The sequence below is a fragment of the Bidens hawaiensis genome, unplaced genomic scaffold (assembly GCF_021521415.1).
Source record: "Bidens hawaiensis isolate Kalapana, Puna unplaced genomic scaffold, B.hawaiensis_p1.1 tig00042753_1, whole genome shotgun sequence".
NCBI classification, from domain to species: Eukaryota; Viridiplantae; Streptophyta; class Magnoliopsida; order Asterales; family Asteraceae; genus Bidens; species Bidens hawaiensis.
In genome coordinates this window covers 122,735-138,914 of record NW_027497568.1, presented here as the reverse complement: position 1 = coordinate 138,914, position 16,180 = coordinate 122,735, and positions in this window count along the sequence as shown.

The following is a 16,180-nucleotide window of genomic DNA, read 5'->3' as shown; positions in this document are numbered from 1 at the left end:
ACACCGTCTTTAGAGATTACGTGGCCCAAATAATTGACCTCGGGTGTAACATCCCCAAAATTTTGATCCAAATTTGACAAACTTAGGAAAGTTGAGAGATCAAAAATAATCTCAAGATAAGTAATGAGAAAATATTAAAAAAGGAAATATAAGAAAATTAAGGAAATAAAAATATTTCCTAAGTTAAGTTTACTTACATGAAAGAAACTCCATCCCACGTTGGAAGATGTAAGAAAGTGGAAGTAATCCACTAAGGTATAAATAAGGAAGACGGAATCCATCCCACATAGAAAGAGGTAAAGAAATGGAAGCTCTTTATTAGGAAGAGATTTTCCATAGTAATATTCTTTTATGAATATCATGCACCAAGTGGTCCTAGCGGAGGGTGCGTAGCACCCGACGCGCACACGCTCGCGCTCGGGCGAGGACAATGGCGAAGGGCGTTGGGCGCTTTGATGGCGCACTTTGCACTTCGCACGCTCGCATCGCCGCGAGCCGCTTTAAGAGCCGCCTTAGTATTTTTGGACAACAAGAATTAGACTAGAAGTGACAAGCTATCAAAGAAGAGGGACCAAAATGAAAAATAAATATGTAAGGACCCATCGCGCTACGCGATGAGTTCATGAGGACGGCCATCGCGGTACGCGGGCCGTGATGACGCACCAACACGTGTCACACTCTGGTGACACGTGGCAGAACGTGTCAGACCACGTGGCGTGACCTCATGAAAGGAGCCGTCGCGGTACGCGACGGCGGGAGAAGTAGCACCCATCGCGTACCGCGATGGGATCTAAAAATGGCTATAAAAGGGAGGGCCACGGGCTCATTTCCTCACACCTCCCATACTCTCTCTCTAACTACTTTCTCTATCTACCTCGGTTTGTGTGCCGAACATCGTTTTGCGTGCCACCAACCCGACAAATAACACATCGTAATCCGTGCCATAAACCCGGTGTTTTCCTCAAAGTGCGTGCCACTCAAGAAACCCGACATTCCGTCTCAAAGTACGTGCACGACCCGACAACCGAACATTGCCTCGATTTGCGTGCTAAGAGGGGTTGATCAAAAGCGTCTCGATAAACGTGCGTATAGAGTAGAAGTGTTGCTCGTATAAACTTAGGAATATCTAACTCAGAATACCCGTGCGAGGTAAGGGGTTCTACCTAAGTTATTATTTTATTATTATAAATGGCTTAGACCATAAGCCGGAAGTATAGCCGAACCTTGATTATGATTAAGAGTTATATATAACTTTTCATAAGAAAAGGTTATAGTTAAAAATATAGTTTCTTCTTGACTAAGAAACATAAGTAATTATATACCAAGGGTATAATATATAGTATTTCTTTATTATTAAGAAATATGATATTCAAAGAATAATGTATAGACATTTCTTCTTGAAGAAGAAACGTAGCATATGATTGATAAATAAAGAAAGGGACTAAAGGTCCAAGTGTTTTATAAACAAATGCTTTTTATCAAGGTTAAAGCTATACGAAACGGACTAAAGGTCTGAAGCTAGATCGTTGATCTAGTTATTTATACAAATGTTATTCTCGTACTATAGGTCCGAGGTAACAAAACAAGAAGAAGGAAACAGAAAACAGGAATGAGTAACAGAAATTGATTATAAACAGAAAAGGTGAATACAACCCAAACCTTTTATAACGAGTCTGAATGGTTTAAAAACTTTGTGTACAATAATAAGAAACAGACACTCTGATTAAGAGTATACATGTGTCTGGATCCAAACATACATGGTGACTCGGAGTTCCCCGAGGCCATGCACATCATCAACATGCCTCTGAAGGTCTACGAGACTGTTTAGAGAAATGATATTGTGTATATAATTAATTGTACATGGTACTTAGGGTAATTTGATCCCAATTTAGTTGGGTGCCTAATGAGTAGTCACAAAGGTATTATTGTTGGTTTCACAAAGGTATTGGAAAAGAGATTTTAGAGTCAGTGTTATTCACCAGCTTTGTGCTGACGTATTTTTCCCCCATGTTACAGGGAAAAAGGTTAGAACATATAAGCAAGAAGGAATAGAAGATTGGAGTTATAGTCATTAGATGCTATCTGATGGCTCAGATATTTTATATTACAAAGAGTTATGTTTTATAAAGAAACGTATTTGAAATATCAAATGGGTATTTAAACCCGAGTTTTTAATAATAAGTTTTCAATTTGATTTTATTAAAGACATCCGCTGAAATAAAACCCGCAACTCTGATGTATTTACAAAACAGGTACCAACTATTTGTCACACTCCTAGGCCCTAAGTGGGGTGTGACAGGTTGGTATTAGAGCCATCAATCTTAGCGAATTAGGTATTATATTATACCTAGGTTTTGATTAAAGATTAGTTTTGAAAAACTTATTATATTGATATTGATTCAAGTAACATAGATAGTTGAAAAGTATCTAGAAATCCTTCAAAACTAATACGGATAAGATATAACAAATAAGATAGGAGTGTCTACCTATCCCTAAATTTAAATCTCGCGCATATGTCCGATTGTCAATCTAGCGAAGAATCCGTTAAGCCTCGATTTGGTAAAGGAAAAGGATTTATGGAAACGTCTTTTCTCCCAATTCCTATATCTAGCGATGAAAGTACATGTCAAACAAAAATGGAGGAAGATTCAGATTCATATGATTCTGACATTCGGCTAGCTCGGATAATTTCAAACACATATGGAGCAGGATCAAGTAGATCCAAGAAACCAACAATGTTAAGAGAAAAAGAAGAAATGACTTATCCGGAAGAATATCATCGGAAACAAGAATATATTCCGACGACTCAAGATTTTCACGTTGCACACAATGAAGAAACAATGAAAGAAATGGAGGTGGAAGAAAAAGAAAAGGAGACTATCTAGAAAGATAGCAAGATTAAGAAATTAATCATTCGCTGGAAGAAATAAAATCTTAGAAATTGTGGAGAGTATAATTGTAAACAAACGTGCACTCTTGTAACTATAATAAGATGAATAAAAGATATATTTTAAATTCTTCGAATATTTGACTTATCTTTTAAAATTTTATTGTAGTATGTCAAAAGAAGAAAGTGCAAAGTCTCACAATAGTCCTCCCAAAAAAATTGTAAATGAAGAAAATAAAGATAATGAAATTCCTATCCAATATAAAAAAGGAATTCAAAAGATGGTTAAGGAAGCTATGAATGACTTTTCTACGAGTCAAAGTCAACCAAAATCTAACAAGAGAAATCGAAGTAAGTCTGTTCCTTCGAGAAAGGAAGAAACTTATGATAGCTCTACGGCTGATAATCATTCAAAGAATAAGAAACGAATGAAACTCACAACCGGTGGATGTTCGTTCAAAGACTTTAAGTATTATGGGCCAAAGGAGTTTCACGGAGATAAAGGAGCCATCACAACCGTGAGGTGGCTTGAGGAGATGGAAACAATAGTAATAACAAGTAAGTGTACTGATAAAGAGAAGATTCAGTATACCGCCTTAATGTTTAAAGGAGAGACGCATGAGTGGTGGAATGCTCTATAAATGAGCAAAGGGAGAGAAGTGATGTATAACTTAAGTTGGGAAACATTCAAAGGTTTAATATTAAAGAAATTTTGCCCAACTCATGAAATGGATAGAATTCAAACGGAGTTATGGAATCACAAGGTTGTTGGCACAAATCTTAGGGAATATAATACTAAATTCCTAGAATACTGCCGACTGGTTCCACATCTAGTAACTCCGGAATATAACAAAGTAACTCGTTACATATATGGACTACCAAGAGAAATAAGAGATATGGTACGATCCAATATGCCAGAAACAGTTGATTCGGCTATGGAATTGGCCGGTTACTTAATCAACAGCATGATAAGGAATCAAGAAGAAGAAAAGATAGAAGATAAAGAAACAAAGAAACCAAAAGATTCCGAGAAGTTAGGAAAGGAAGAAAATACTTCCAAGTCAGCATGTAAGACTTGTGGAAGAAAACATACTGGAAAGTGTCGACTAGAAAATTCAAACAATTGTGCATACTGCAAGAGAGCAGGACACACAATAGATGAATGTCGTAAGAAGTTAGGCGTATGTTTTACATGTGGAGAAACGGGACACTTTAATACTGAGTGCCCCAAAAGAAAAGCTAGTCAAGATTAATGACAAGATCACATCAAGAAAATGTCAAGATAGATTAGCTAACTTTTGTATAATAATTGTAACTCGTTTTCAAACGAGAAGTTTTATAATCAAAGAAGGGTATTTAAATCCCTAAGTTATAAATTAAATATTAGCATATAGATCGTGTTAATACACAAGAATGCTTATATTCGTTACCTCTAAAGAACAATCAAGAGGTTCACATATTGAAAAGTTCATCTGAACTTATAACAAAGAAAACGTTGAGAAAATTATCATCTAGGAGGATGATATATCAAACGTTAGAAAATATATATATGCAAGGACAATATATTATCGAAAGGAGCTCATACAAGAATATCTACCTAGTAAGGTTGATCAAAAAGTCAAAGAAAAAGAGCTCGAATATATTCAAGAAAATACAATCGCTAAGTATAGCGCATGAAATTAAGTCAAATGATACTATAGAGAACGTCATTGATCAAGATCAATGATAGAATGGATTCGATAGACTGAATCTAAGCAACAAGTTAATGGAATAGATTCGATAGACTGAACCTAACAACAACAATATAGTGGAATAGATTCGACAAACGAATCAAAATAACAATGTAGTTAACATCAGTAAATGTTTAGAATACATAACGGTAAGGTAAATAGTTAAACACAACTGATCACTGTGTTTATCAATTTACAATTACTAATGACATTCTGAACCATTGACTGGTTACATCATTCAAGGATGTAAGTTAGCAAAAAAATAAACAGCCATCCTGCATATAAGAACCAGATTAGATAGGTCAACCAAGACGTAAGAACTATTCACACTTCAAACAACGAATCTCGAGGACGAGATTCATTCCAAGGTGTGGAGGATGTAACATCCCCAAAATTTTGATCCAAATTTGACAAACTTAGGAAAGTTGAGGGATCAAAAATAATCTCAAGATAAGTAATGAGAAAATATTAAATAAGGAAATATAAAAAAATTAAGGAAATAAAAATATTTCCTAAGTTAATTGTACATGGTACTTAGAGTAATTTGATCCCAATTTAGTTGGGTGCCTAATGAGTAGTCACAAAGGTATTATTGTTGGTTTCACAAAGGTATTGGAAAAGAGATTTTAGAGTCAGCGTTATTCACCAACTTTGTGCTGACGTATTTTTCCCCCATGTTACAGGGAAAAAGGTTAGAACATACAAACAAGAAGGAATAGAAGATTGGAGTTATAGTCATTAGATGCTATCTGATGGCTCAGATATTTTATATTACAAAGAGTTATGTTTTATAAAGAAACGTATTTGAAATATCAAATGGGTATTTAAACCCGAGTTTTTAATAATAAGTTTTCAATATGATTTTATTAAAGACTTCCGCTGATATAAAACCCGCAACTCTGATGTATTTACAAAACATGTACCAACTATTGGTCACACGGCTAGGCCCTAAAGTGGGGTGTGACATTGGGTACACCAAACACACATTTGGACAACTTTGCAAAATATTGATGTTTAGAGAGAGTGTGAAAAACCTGTTGAAGATGGTCCACGTGCTCTGATTTGGCCTGACTATAAACGAGAATATCGTCGAAGAATACAAGAACAAAACGTCTTAAGACATCCCGAAAAATGTCGTTCATAGCAGCTTGAAACGTGGACGGAGCGCTCGAGAGGCCGAACAACATTACGAGAAATTCATAGTGCCCGTCAACAGTGCGGAAAGCGGTTTTGTGGATGTCGTATGGGGCGAACCGGATCTGGTGGTATTCAGCTCGTAAATCCAGTTTAGAAAAAAATTGTAGCTCCATGGAACTCATCTAATAACTCATCCATGGTAGGAATCGGGAATCGGTCACGGATAGTTAACGCGTTTAGTGCGCGATAGTCCACGCAAAACCGCCACGTTCCATCTTTTTTTCGAACTAGCAAGACTGGAGATGAGAATGGGCTGGTGCTCGGACGAATGACCCCTTCTTTGAGCATGTCCGTAATAAGGTTAGTCATTATGGTTTTCTGGTAATGTCGGTAGCGGTACGGGCGTACGTTAACAGGTTCGCTGTTGGGTTGGAGATGAATATGATGATCGTGTTGCCTTACTGGAGGAAGTGTTGATGGTGTTTGGAAAAGGTGGGCATAGGTTTGTAGCAAGTGTTGAAGGTGAGTGTCTGATTGGTTTAAATTAAGTGGGTTGGGTGTGTCGGTTAGTTGATGGAAGATGAGGGTATGAATGGATGCGATGGCACCCTTCTGTAGGAGGTGGCTTAATGCGGCGGGTGTCGTCTGCGAGGACAACGGTTCTCCTGTTAAGGTGATACCGTAACCTTGGTGCGTAAAGGAAATAGCGGGAATGGAAAAGTCTGTTGTGATCTTACCAAGAGTGCTCAACCATGCGATTCCGAGTACAATGTCTGCCCCTTCAATGGGCAATACAAATAGGGGAAGCAAAAAGGATTGTTTGGCTAAGAAGATAGTCACGTCGGGGCAAAACCCCGTACAGTGGATTAGATCACCATTCCCGATCATGACGGAGAACGGGGTAGTGTGATTAATCGGTAGATTAAGGAAAGTAGCCATGCGAGGTTGGATGATATTATGGGTACTACCCGAGTCAATTAAGATGGTAACGGGTTGGCCTGCGATAAATCCTGTTACACGTAATGCTTTAGGCAAAGTAACACCAAGTAAGGCGGCCGGGAAGAGGGCCCAGAACTGGTTGTCAAGAACCGAGTTGGTGGGTTCGGTTGTGTCAGAAGTGGTTTCAGGAGCGGATTGTGATTGTGTTTGGGCGGGGTCACCGGGGTCGATTAACGGAGGCTCGTCGTTATCGACTATGAGATGGAACTGCGGATGGTTACAACGGTGGCCAGGGTGTACTTTTCTAGGCAACGGAAGCAAAGGCCGGCAGCTTTACGTTGTTGTAAGGCTTCATGGGAGAGGCGGGTAAAAGGTAAGGCGGGGTAGGGGTGGGTGGTGTAGCCAACAACGGTTGAGTGTTATTGGTGGTCGGTGAAGTTGTATGAACTTGGGTTTGGACCGTGGTTGCGGGCTGGGCACGAAAAGGTGGATTTGGGCGAGGGCGAAAACGTTGGTCGGCAAGTTTGTCTTCGACTAGTTTTGCGAGTCCCATTGCTTGGGTAAGGGAGGTTGGTTTATGGATGGCTAATTCTCTTTGGATATCTTTCCGAAGACCCGAAAGAAAACAATTGAGTAAAGCCTCTTGGGGTAAACCAATAACACAGTTGCAAAGGCGCTCAAACTCAGTCAAATAGGCGGCGACCGTGAAGGTTTGGCGAAGTTTGAACAAGGCAGCTTGGTGATTTTCGTATGAGGACGGGCCAAATCGGATTTCAAGTAAACGGGTGAAGTCTTCCCAAGTGGTTAATAACTCATTATTATGGAGATATTTATACCAACTAAAGGCATCGCCGGAGAGGCTAAAGGCAACCATGGAGAGGCATTGTGCGGATTCTATTTTGTAAAACGAAAAGAACTGGTCAGCTTGAAAAAGCCAATCTAGCGGGTTTGTGCCATCAAGCGTGGAAAGGATTAGCTTCAGAGACCGTATGTCGTAAGGGTTGTCAAGGCTAGACGATTTCGATGTTTCGCCTGGGTTGGGTATTTTGTTAAAAGTGGCTGAAAGCATTTGGATTGCTCGGTGAGATGGTTAAGTACTTGATCGAGTTTGGCCAATTGGGATGCAGCGGTGGTGGTGAAGGATTCCACCAAGGTTGTGATGAATTCTTCAAGGGTTGGTGTTTCAAGTCGGGGCGGCATGATGGCAGCGATGAAAGCACCAGTTGATACGGTTTATTCGAGACAACCGATAATCTCCAAGAACTCAATAAAATGGAAGGGAATTCAACAAAAATTACTTGATTAAATCAATGAAAGTTTAACAATATATAAAGGAAACGAAAAGGAAAAAAAAGATAAAAGTAATATATATGAAATTCAAATTTAAACCAACAGAAATATAAGATAGTTGATAAGATCCAATGCTCCATGATTATCTTCATTCTTTATTGAATCTATCTAGTTGGCTTGTTGATAACTCTAGTTGGACGATAATATATCGGTGATTTAACTGGAGCGTTTGTTGCTTGATGTGATGATGGGCCTGGATCATGCAGTTGGGCCGTATCAGATCACAAGGTTGTAATGTTCATTATAACTTGGTCATTTTAACTATTCAGTTCCAAAAGGTTGTTAATGTTCAACTCTGTGAGTCATTATGGTTTCATTTTTCTTAACTATTTTCGTCAATAACACTTTGTTAGTCCTTTTTTTCCTATTAATTTTCATGAAACAACTAAAAATACATTGTGTGTTAAATTATTTTGAACATAATTAGTTGAAATAACTCAAGTTGGTTTCTTTTTTCATTCTTATAATTTGGTCATTTTAACTAGCTCAGTTAAAAGAATTTAATAACGTTATTTCGATCATTTTAAAAAATAACAGAAAGAATCTAACATAATTAGTCTTGTTTATGAAAAGAGGTAAAAAAATGAAACAATAGTGGCTCAATGGGGGAAGGTTTCAATTTTGAATTGAACCTAATTAAAATGATCAAACCACATGAACAAAAACTAAACTAACTCAGCAAAATATTTAAAGAAATTTTTATCAAACTCTGATATAGTGTTATAAATGAAATTGTTAATTTATAACGATAACTTTTAAATCAAAGTTCAAATGAATTATATTGACGGGCCACCAGGCCATTTCTTATGGACTTTTGCAAACCCATTACGCAAATGATTTAACAACATTGACGCAGTTGACGATTCGATCAAATGCATAGCTTGCAAAAAAGGATTAATATATTGACGATCCACTGCCCACCATGCGTTTAAGCCATTTCTTATGGACATTTTAATATCAGTGTGAAATTTTTTGAAGAAACGAAAGCAATGCAAGTCTAATATAAGCATCGTGGGGTTGAGTTAATCTAGATGGAGTTGGGTTGGTTTAGGCTAAACTACAAATACGTTAAGCTAAGTGGCTCATACCTAGTTAGCTGGCGAGTTTGTGTGTTGACCCCAGTAATTTTATAAACTATGTAAACTATTCATTGGATATTTTTATATCAAAACTTTAAAACCAAAAGTTAAACAAACATCCACTTTCTTAGTTTAAATGGATTCAAGTTTGTTTTTGTTCAAAACGTTAAACGAACAACTAACTAGCTAAATAGGTCATTCTCCAATCAACTGTTTCATAAATAATATGCAGGTCGAGTTCGTGTGAATTTGTGAATACATAATAGTTTAAAGACAATTAAAATAGTAAAATATGAAAAATAAATAGGCCCCTGTCAACATGTGAATACACAAGTCATGTTTGAGTTTGGATGTTTGATAAATCTTTTAGGTTTGTGTTGTGTTCATGCCAAGTTTGACACCTGAAAAGCGATCAATTAACACCCAAAAAAACTTATGTGTTCATACTCTTAAATAAATTAGGTTTGTGGACCACCATATTTTAACATTGATGATAGTGTCAGTGTTCTTAGAATCAAGTACTGTTTGTGATAGATTTTATTTAAATAAAAACAATGGATGTTGATGTCACAAACATCACATGTTTAGTAACGGTGATTCATAAAGATAAGATTTTGATGTTTTAATAAAGTGAAAACTACGTAACTTTATAATGTGATAAAGGTAAATAAATAAAAGTGGGTGTAAGGGGGCGAGCGTCGAGTCGTTCATAGCTATCTGAGATCCGCCTACTAAAATATCAAGGCAAGTTTGAGTCAATATTTGACCTTATCTATAATTTATTTACGGACTCAAGTATAAAGTATAGACTTCACATTTTGAGCTTAAGTAAGCTTAACGAAGATATTACTTATATAAATTGTTTTGATACAAAATGAATATTCTCTCTAGTTTATAAATATATATATAAAAAAACTATATTCAAATAACTACATAATATATTATGTTAAATATAAATATGATAAATGATAGTTATAAAAATATAATTAAAGTTCGAAACAAACTAAACTAGAGGCATCTTAATTTAAACGAGCAAAACACAAGCTTAAACAAGACCGAGTGTAGTGGAATAACCACCCAGGCGTCGTCGTCACCACTAACATGGCCCACATTGGATCAACGATCGTGATGCTTATGCCCTTTATGCATGGTATTTACCGTCCATTCACGCCCCCACGGAGCCACCACCATCCCACGTTGGAGCCACTCGATGCTTTGACGCCCTCCTTCCTTTCTCCACTACGCTCAATCTAAGCTCACATTCGTATTGATTCATTTCGTCTCCCTCTTAAACACATTGTAAAACATATATTGGACATGGAAATTCAAAATCTGCACAGTACAAAATCCAATAATTAACACCATTCTTGAGAAAGTTGTTGCCACTTTGTATATGATCTCGAAAGATCGTGAGATTTTATAAAATCTCCAAAGATCCACTGCCTTTATTTTTTTTTCTTATTTTCACATATATTATATTGAAAATTTATTACTTCATACATTATGTTCTATACTTTTTTTGTTTTTTTATGGAACAATTGCTTAAAACTTTAAAAATGATAGTGTTATCCTTTTACTTAATCAATTAGATGGTTCTTTTACTTTTATCTATTTATTTATTTTTATCATGATGTTCTTAATCCAAATATATACCAATGTTACATGCATTTGTCCATGTTTAAATATAAGACATGTGCCTCTATCAAATGGGCTAGCCTCACATTAGCTTTTCGTCCTAGAATTTAACTCTATTGATAGTTTATTTATAATTCATTTTGCAAACTTTTTACAAAGAAACTTTGTTTTTTTTAAATATATATATATATATTGACCGTTTAGACACATACATTTGAGTGATTCAACATTTTGTTGCATTTAACATATCAAGAACTATTTTTAGCGGTTGGTTTTTTTCATCTATTACACCACATGTTAATCTTAAGGGGCAATTTCTAAAATCATCCAAAACAAGAGAGAGAGAGAGAAATTCTAAATGTGTTCAAGTTTCCAAACAAACCAATGAAATATGTGCTGAGCAGACGCTTTGGGAAAATAAACGACGGGATTTTTAAATCAATCAAAAGGTTACATGTGTAAAGGATCTGACACACCAGACGAGATTTTTAAAAATCTCGTCTGTTCCGACCATATTTTTAACTTAATTCACTTTTTAAAAAACAGTCTTTCAAGACGGTTTTTTAATGTTTTTATCTGGTCAGTTCATATTTTATTATTTCTAACTTCATCTTCATCTTCATAATCTTCATCTTCATCTTCATCTTCAAATGAATGACCCGGATCCGGATCCACATACTTTGCATCATCAGTGAATGGATTCATGGGTTTTTTCGGTTTTCTTGGTTTTCTTGATTTTTGACCCGGGTTGAAACCGGGTTGCATTTTTGACCCGTGACACCATTTATTGACGGGTTGATGGTTTTCTTTATCCAACCAATCATGTGATCAAAAGATCTGTTTTCAAGAACCAACACTACAATGTTTTTGATGGGTTGTTTTTGTTGGATATTTTGGCTTGATGCGAAATGGGTTGGGTCTAGAAAGTATGAAAGTGTGAGGAAGATGAAGAAAATGGATGAAATGTGAGTTCTTTGGGGTGTTTCCATGGTGGGTTTTTGGTAAGGATTGAAACTTTTTGATGAAGATGAAGAAGATGAAGCTATGAATAATAATAATTTGAACGGACCAGACAAGAAACATAAAAAAACTGTCTTGATAGACTGTTTTATAAAAAGTGAATTAAGTTAAAAATATGGTCGGAATAGACGAGATTTTTAAAAATCTCGTCTGGTGTGTCAGATCCTTTACACATGTCACCTTTTGATTGATTTAAAAATCTCGTCGTTTATTTTCTCAAAGCGTCGGCTGAGTACATATTTCATGGGTTAGTTTGGGAACTTGAACACATTTAGGATCTTTTTTTCTCTCTCTCTTGTTTTGAATCATTTTAAGAACTGTACCTAGTCTTAACTTACTATTTTTATTTTTATTTTTATTTTATCATTTCCATACCTCGGGTTAAAATCCTTTGTTCGGACCTGCCACACCACAGTACCCGAGACCACGAGTTCCGCGTGGAAGGAGTACCAAATCAGACTCTTGTAAAAAATCAATTCAGACAAGACAACGTGGAGTTTATCATTACGCACACGTGTCAGTCTCTTACCGGTTGGAGTTAACGCTTTGTTGTCCCAATGGATTACGAAGTCCACCACATCTAAGATTACGAATATCCAAAACGTACTCTTTTTCATCCCTTTTACTTTCTACTAATTACAAAACAGCCCCTCAAGTTACCTGGTATATTGTAAGTATTATAAAAGAAAAACTAAAATAAGTGGTCGTACTATTTATGTAGCGTTCAAACATAAGTATTATGACTACTAGAGATATCATCATCATCGTACTCAGTGTATCCTACCAATAGCAAAACTATGGTAGAGTCTGAGGAGGGTAAGATGTAGACAACCTTACCTCTACCCTTTAGGAATAGAGAGACTGCTTCCGGTGAGACATCCGGCTCAAGATATAATAAGTTATGACTACTAGAGATATTAAGTTAATATGAAAGCGAGGTCGTAATTTTTATTACTGGACTACATCATAGTTACATGTTATGTGTTATTGTGTATGCTTCACAAGACACCTACATAAACCTAGTATGTATGGTCAAAAATTATTTACAAATACGATGCATTAGGGTTGGTGCTAAGACTTAAGAATGTGGTATGAATACTCCGTATGCATGTGTTGTGGTATATTATTTGTTATTTGTTAATACACTGCACAAGGGGAAACATTCATGAATAGTTAATTAAATAAAGATTTAGAAAATTACATGACAGGTTGTAATACTGAAAAAGTGAAAAGTTTATAAATATATTTAAGATTTTCACTTTTTTTTTAATGAAATGGCTATAAACTATAAAGTAACTTTAAGGCGTTTAGTATTCTTTTTTTAAATTATATGAAATTTGTATAAAGACTATTGAGTCTATATAAATGTGAGAGGAAATTTAAACAGTTAGAAGAGTAAACTGCGGTTTTCGTCCCTATGATTTGTTTAAATCTGCGGTTTTAGTCAAATAGTTTAAAATTTGTGATTTTCGTCCCTGTGGTTTCATTTCACTTGCAATTAAACCCGAATTCGTTAACACTGTTAAGTATGGTCGTTAAACCCATCAACGTACCCTTCACGTAAGAGGCATTTTTGTCCTTTTTTTCCCCAAATGCACCTCAGCCCCTCACGTGAGGGGGGCTTGCGAATTACAACTGAGGTTTATTTGGGGAGTAAAAGGACAAAAATGTCCCTCGCGTTGATGAGTTTAACGCCCAGACTTAACGAGGTTAATGAATTCGGGTTTAATTGCAAGTGAAATGAAACCACAGGGACGAAAATCGCAGATTTGAAACTACTGGACTAAAACCGCAGATTTGAACAAATCACAGGGACGAAAACCGCAGTTTACTCTAGTTAGAAAAAGTTCTCTCATACATGTCTTTCAATAGCTTTTTTATTTGGAATTTAAACATTATAAATATGTAAAAGTACTCTGATTTGGGGATTTATCCACCACACTACTAAAGTGCTTAAGGTTTGAATCATACAGAATGAGAATTAGATGAATTTTAGGAGTACAGATATTTTAGAAGGGCATGTGTATTTGTCACTAAATATACTAACCACATTTTACCAATAGCAAAGGTATTGGCAGTTTAGGGAAGGTGGATGTAAACAAATCATAACTATATCCCTAAGAGCATCTACAACAAGCCACACCCCCTAAGATTTGGGTGATGTGGCAAGAAAACAAACTTGATATGGCAAGGAAACACCATTGTGATGCCAAGTCTAAGGAAACGAAGTCCATGGATGCTGTCGAAGCACGAAATGAATCTTACCTGATCCATGACGATGTTTCCACGGATTTTGAGATGAACTAGCCACGACTTCGTCCTCCTCTTCTTCTGCGGCTGCGCCGGCGACCTGCAATGTCGAGACCTGCAATGGTTTCGGGGGTGTGGAGGCGACTGCTAAGATATCCTGAGGATTTCTTGTTCACAGACACAAAAAGTGGTGGTGGCTCTTACTGAGCATGACCCATGATAAGGAGGTGGAGACCTCCTTATATAGAGTCTCATGGCCACCATCATGGTACCCTAATGGGCCTAGCCCAGTTAGGGTTACCTCCACAAAACCCCTTCGGCCCAATAACATCGTATTAGTCCATGTAATGAAATAAGCCAAACATAATAGATTTAGGGTCGTAGAACCGGGTTTTAGTACCATACCCCTACAAGCCCCCCCAAGTCCAGTGTTGCTCCTGGGCGCGCAAGCATCTAGGTGGAGCGCTGGACTTTATAAGGTGTGAGGCGGTTTTTTCCCTTTTCTTTGGCCTTGTCTTTATTGTCTGAGTTTTGAGAGGCTTTCTTCATGATGGTGACATGTTGTAATAAAAGCCTGCGCGCGAGGCGACTTACAAGCTATAATAATAATGAAGCTCGCGCGTGAGGCGACTTACGAGCTATAATAATAATGGAGCTGGCGCGAGAAGCGACTTACGAGCTAAAATAATAATAATGCCTGCGCGCGAGAGGCGTCTTACGAGCTTATAATAATAAAAGCCTGCGCGCGAGAGGCATCTTATGAGCTTTGAGAATAATAATTGAGTTGGCGCGTGAGGCGACTTACGAGCTGTGAAAGTAATAAAGCTTGCGCGCGAGAGGCGTCTTATGAGCTTTGAAAATAATAATTGAGCTGGCGCGTGAGGCGACTTACGAGCTGTGAAAGTAATAAAGCTTGCGCGCAAGAGGCGTCTTATGAGCTATAAGAATAATAAAAGCCTGCGCGCGAGGGGCGTCTTACAAGCTGTAGCATAATAAAGCCTACGCATGAGGCGTCTTACGAGCTGAGAATAATAAAAGCTTGCGCGCGAGAGGCGTCTTACGAGCTTTGAGAATAATAATGCCTGCGCGCGAGGCGACTTACGAGCTGTAATAATAAAGAAGCTGGTGTAACATCTGCCCCGATCCGACCCGACCCAGGTACCCGTTTCTCTGACCCGATCTCTTTCTTTTATGATTTAATATTTATTTATACTTATACTGTATTTTTAATAATAATAATATATTTTCCTTCCCGCCTCTTTCTCTCTCTTTCTTTCCGCCGTCCCTCTCCTTCTCTCTTTCCGCCCTCTTTTCCCTCTTGTCGCCGTCCCGCCCTTAAACCTTGTTTCCCTCTTTTTCTTCTAACTCTTTGCTTGTCCTTTGTTCCTTCCCGCCTAAGGTTGTCTGCGCAGCTCCACGCGCCAGACCCCTCGCAAGGAATCCTGCGTGAAGACCACCTGTTACAGCGATACGCGAGACGAACTCTTCTCGCAGCGCGCTAAGAATTGTAATTCTTCTCGCAGCGCGCTAAGAACGGTAGTTCTTCCCGCAACGCGCTAAGGATTGTAGTTCTTCTCGCAGCGCGCTAAGAATCGTAGTTCATCCCTCGACGCGCGAAGAATTATAGTTCTTCCCGCGGCGCGCTAGGAATTTTAGTTCCTCCCGCGGCGCGCTAAGAAATGTGATTCTTCCCGCGGCGCGCTTAGAAATGTAGTTCTTTCAGCGACGCGTTAAGGTTGGTTCTGTCTGCCTTCGCGCTCGCGCTCTCTTGTCCTTCTCTGTCTGCCTTCGCGCTCGAGCCTTCTCGCGCTAAACCCTTTGAGTTTCCTTCTGTTTAATCTAGCCGTTTGCTTTTGTGTTGTCTTATCTTTTGAGCTGTTGACCTAATCTGCTTTATGTCTGAAAAGTTACTTTCGGCGCAGCATGCGCACCAACCCCATTGGTTGGCAGATAAAGTGACTGACATTATCTTTTGAGATCTGCTTTTGCCATGCTTGACCAGTACCTTTATCTGATCCGCCCATGCTTTTTACTGTTAACCTGTCAGCTTTATCTTGCCCCCTGCAGCTGCCATATCTTTTGTTATCTTTTGTTTTGTCTTGTTTTATTTGTCTTGGAATCTTTTCCCCTTTTTCTGGATTCATGTCTCCTAG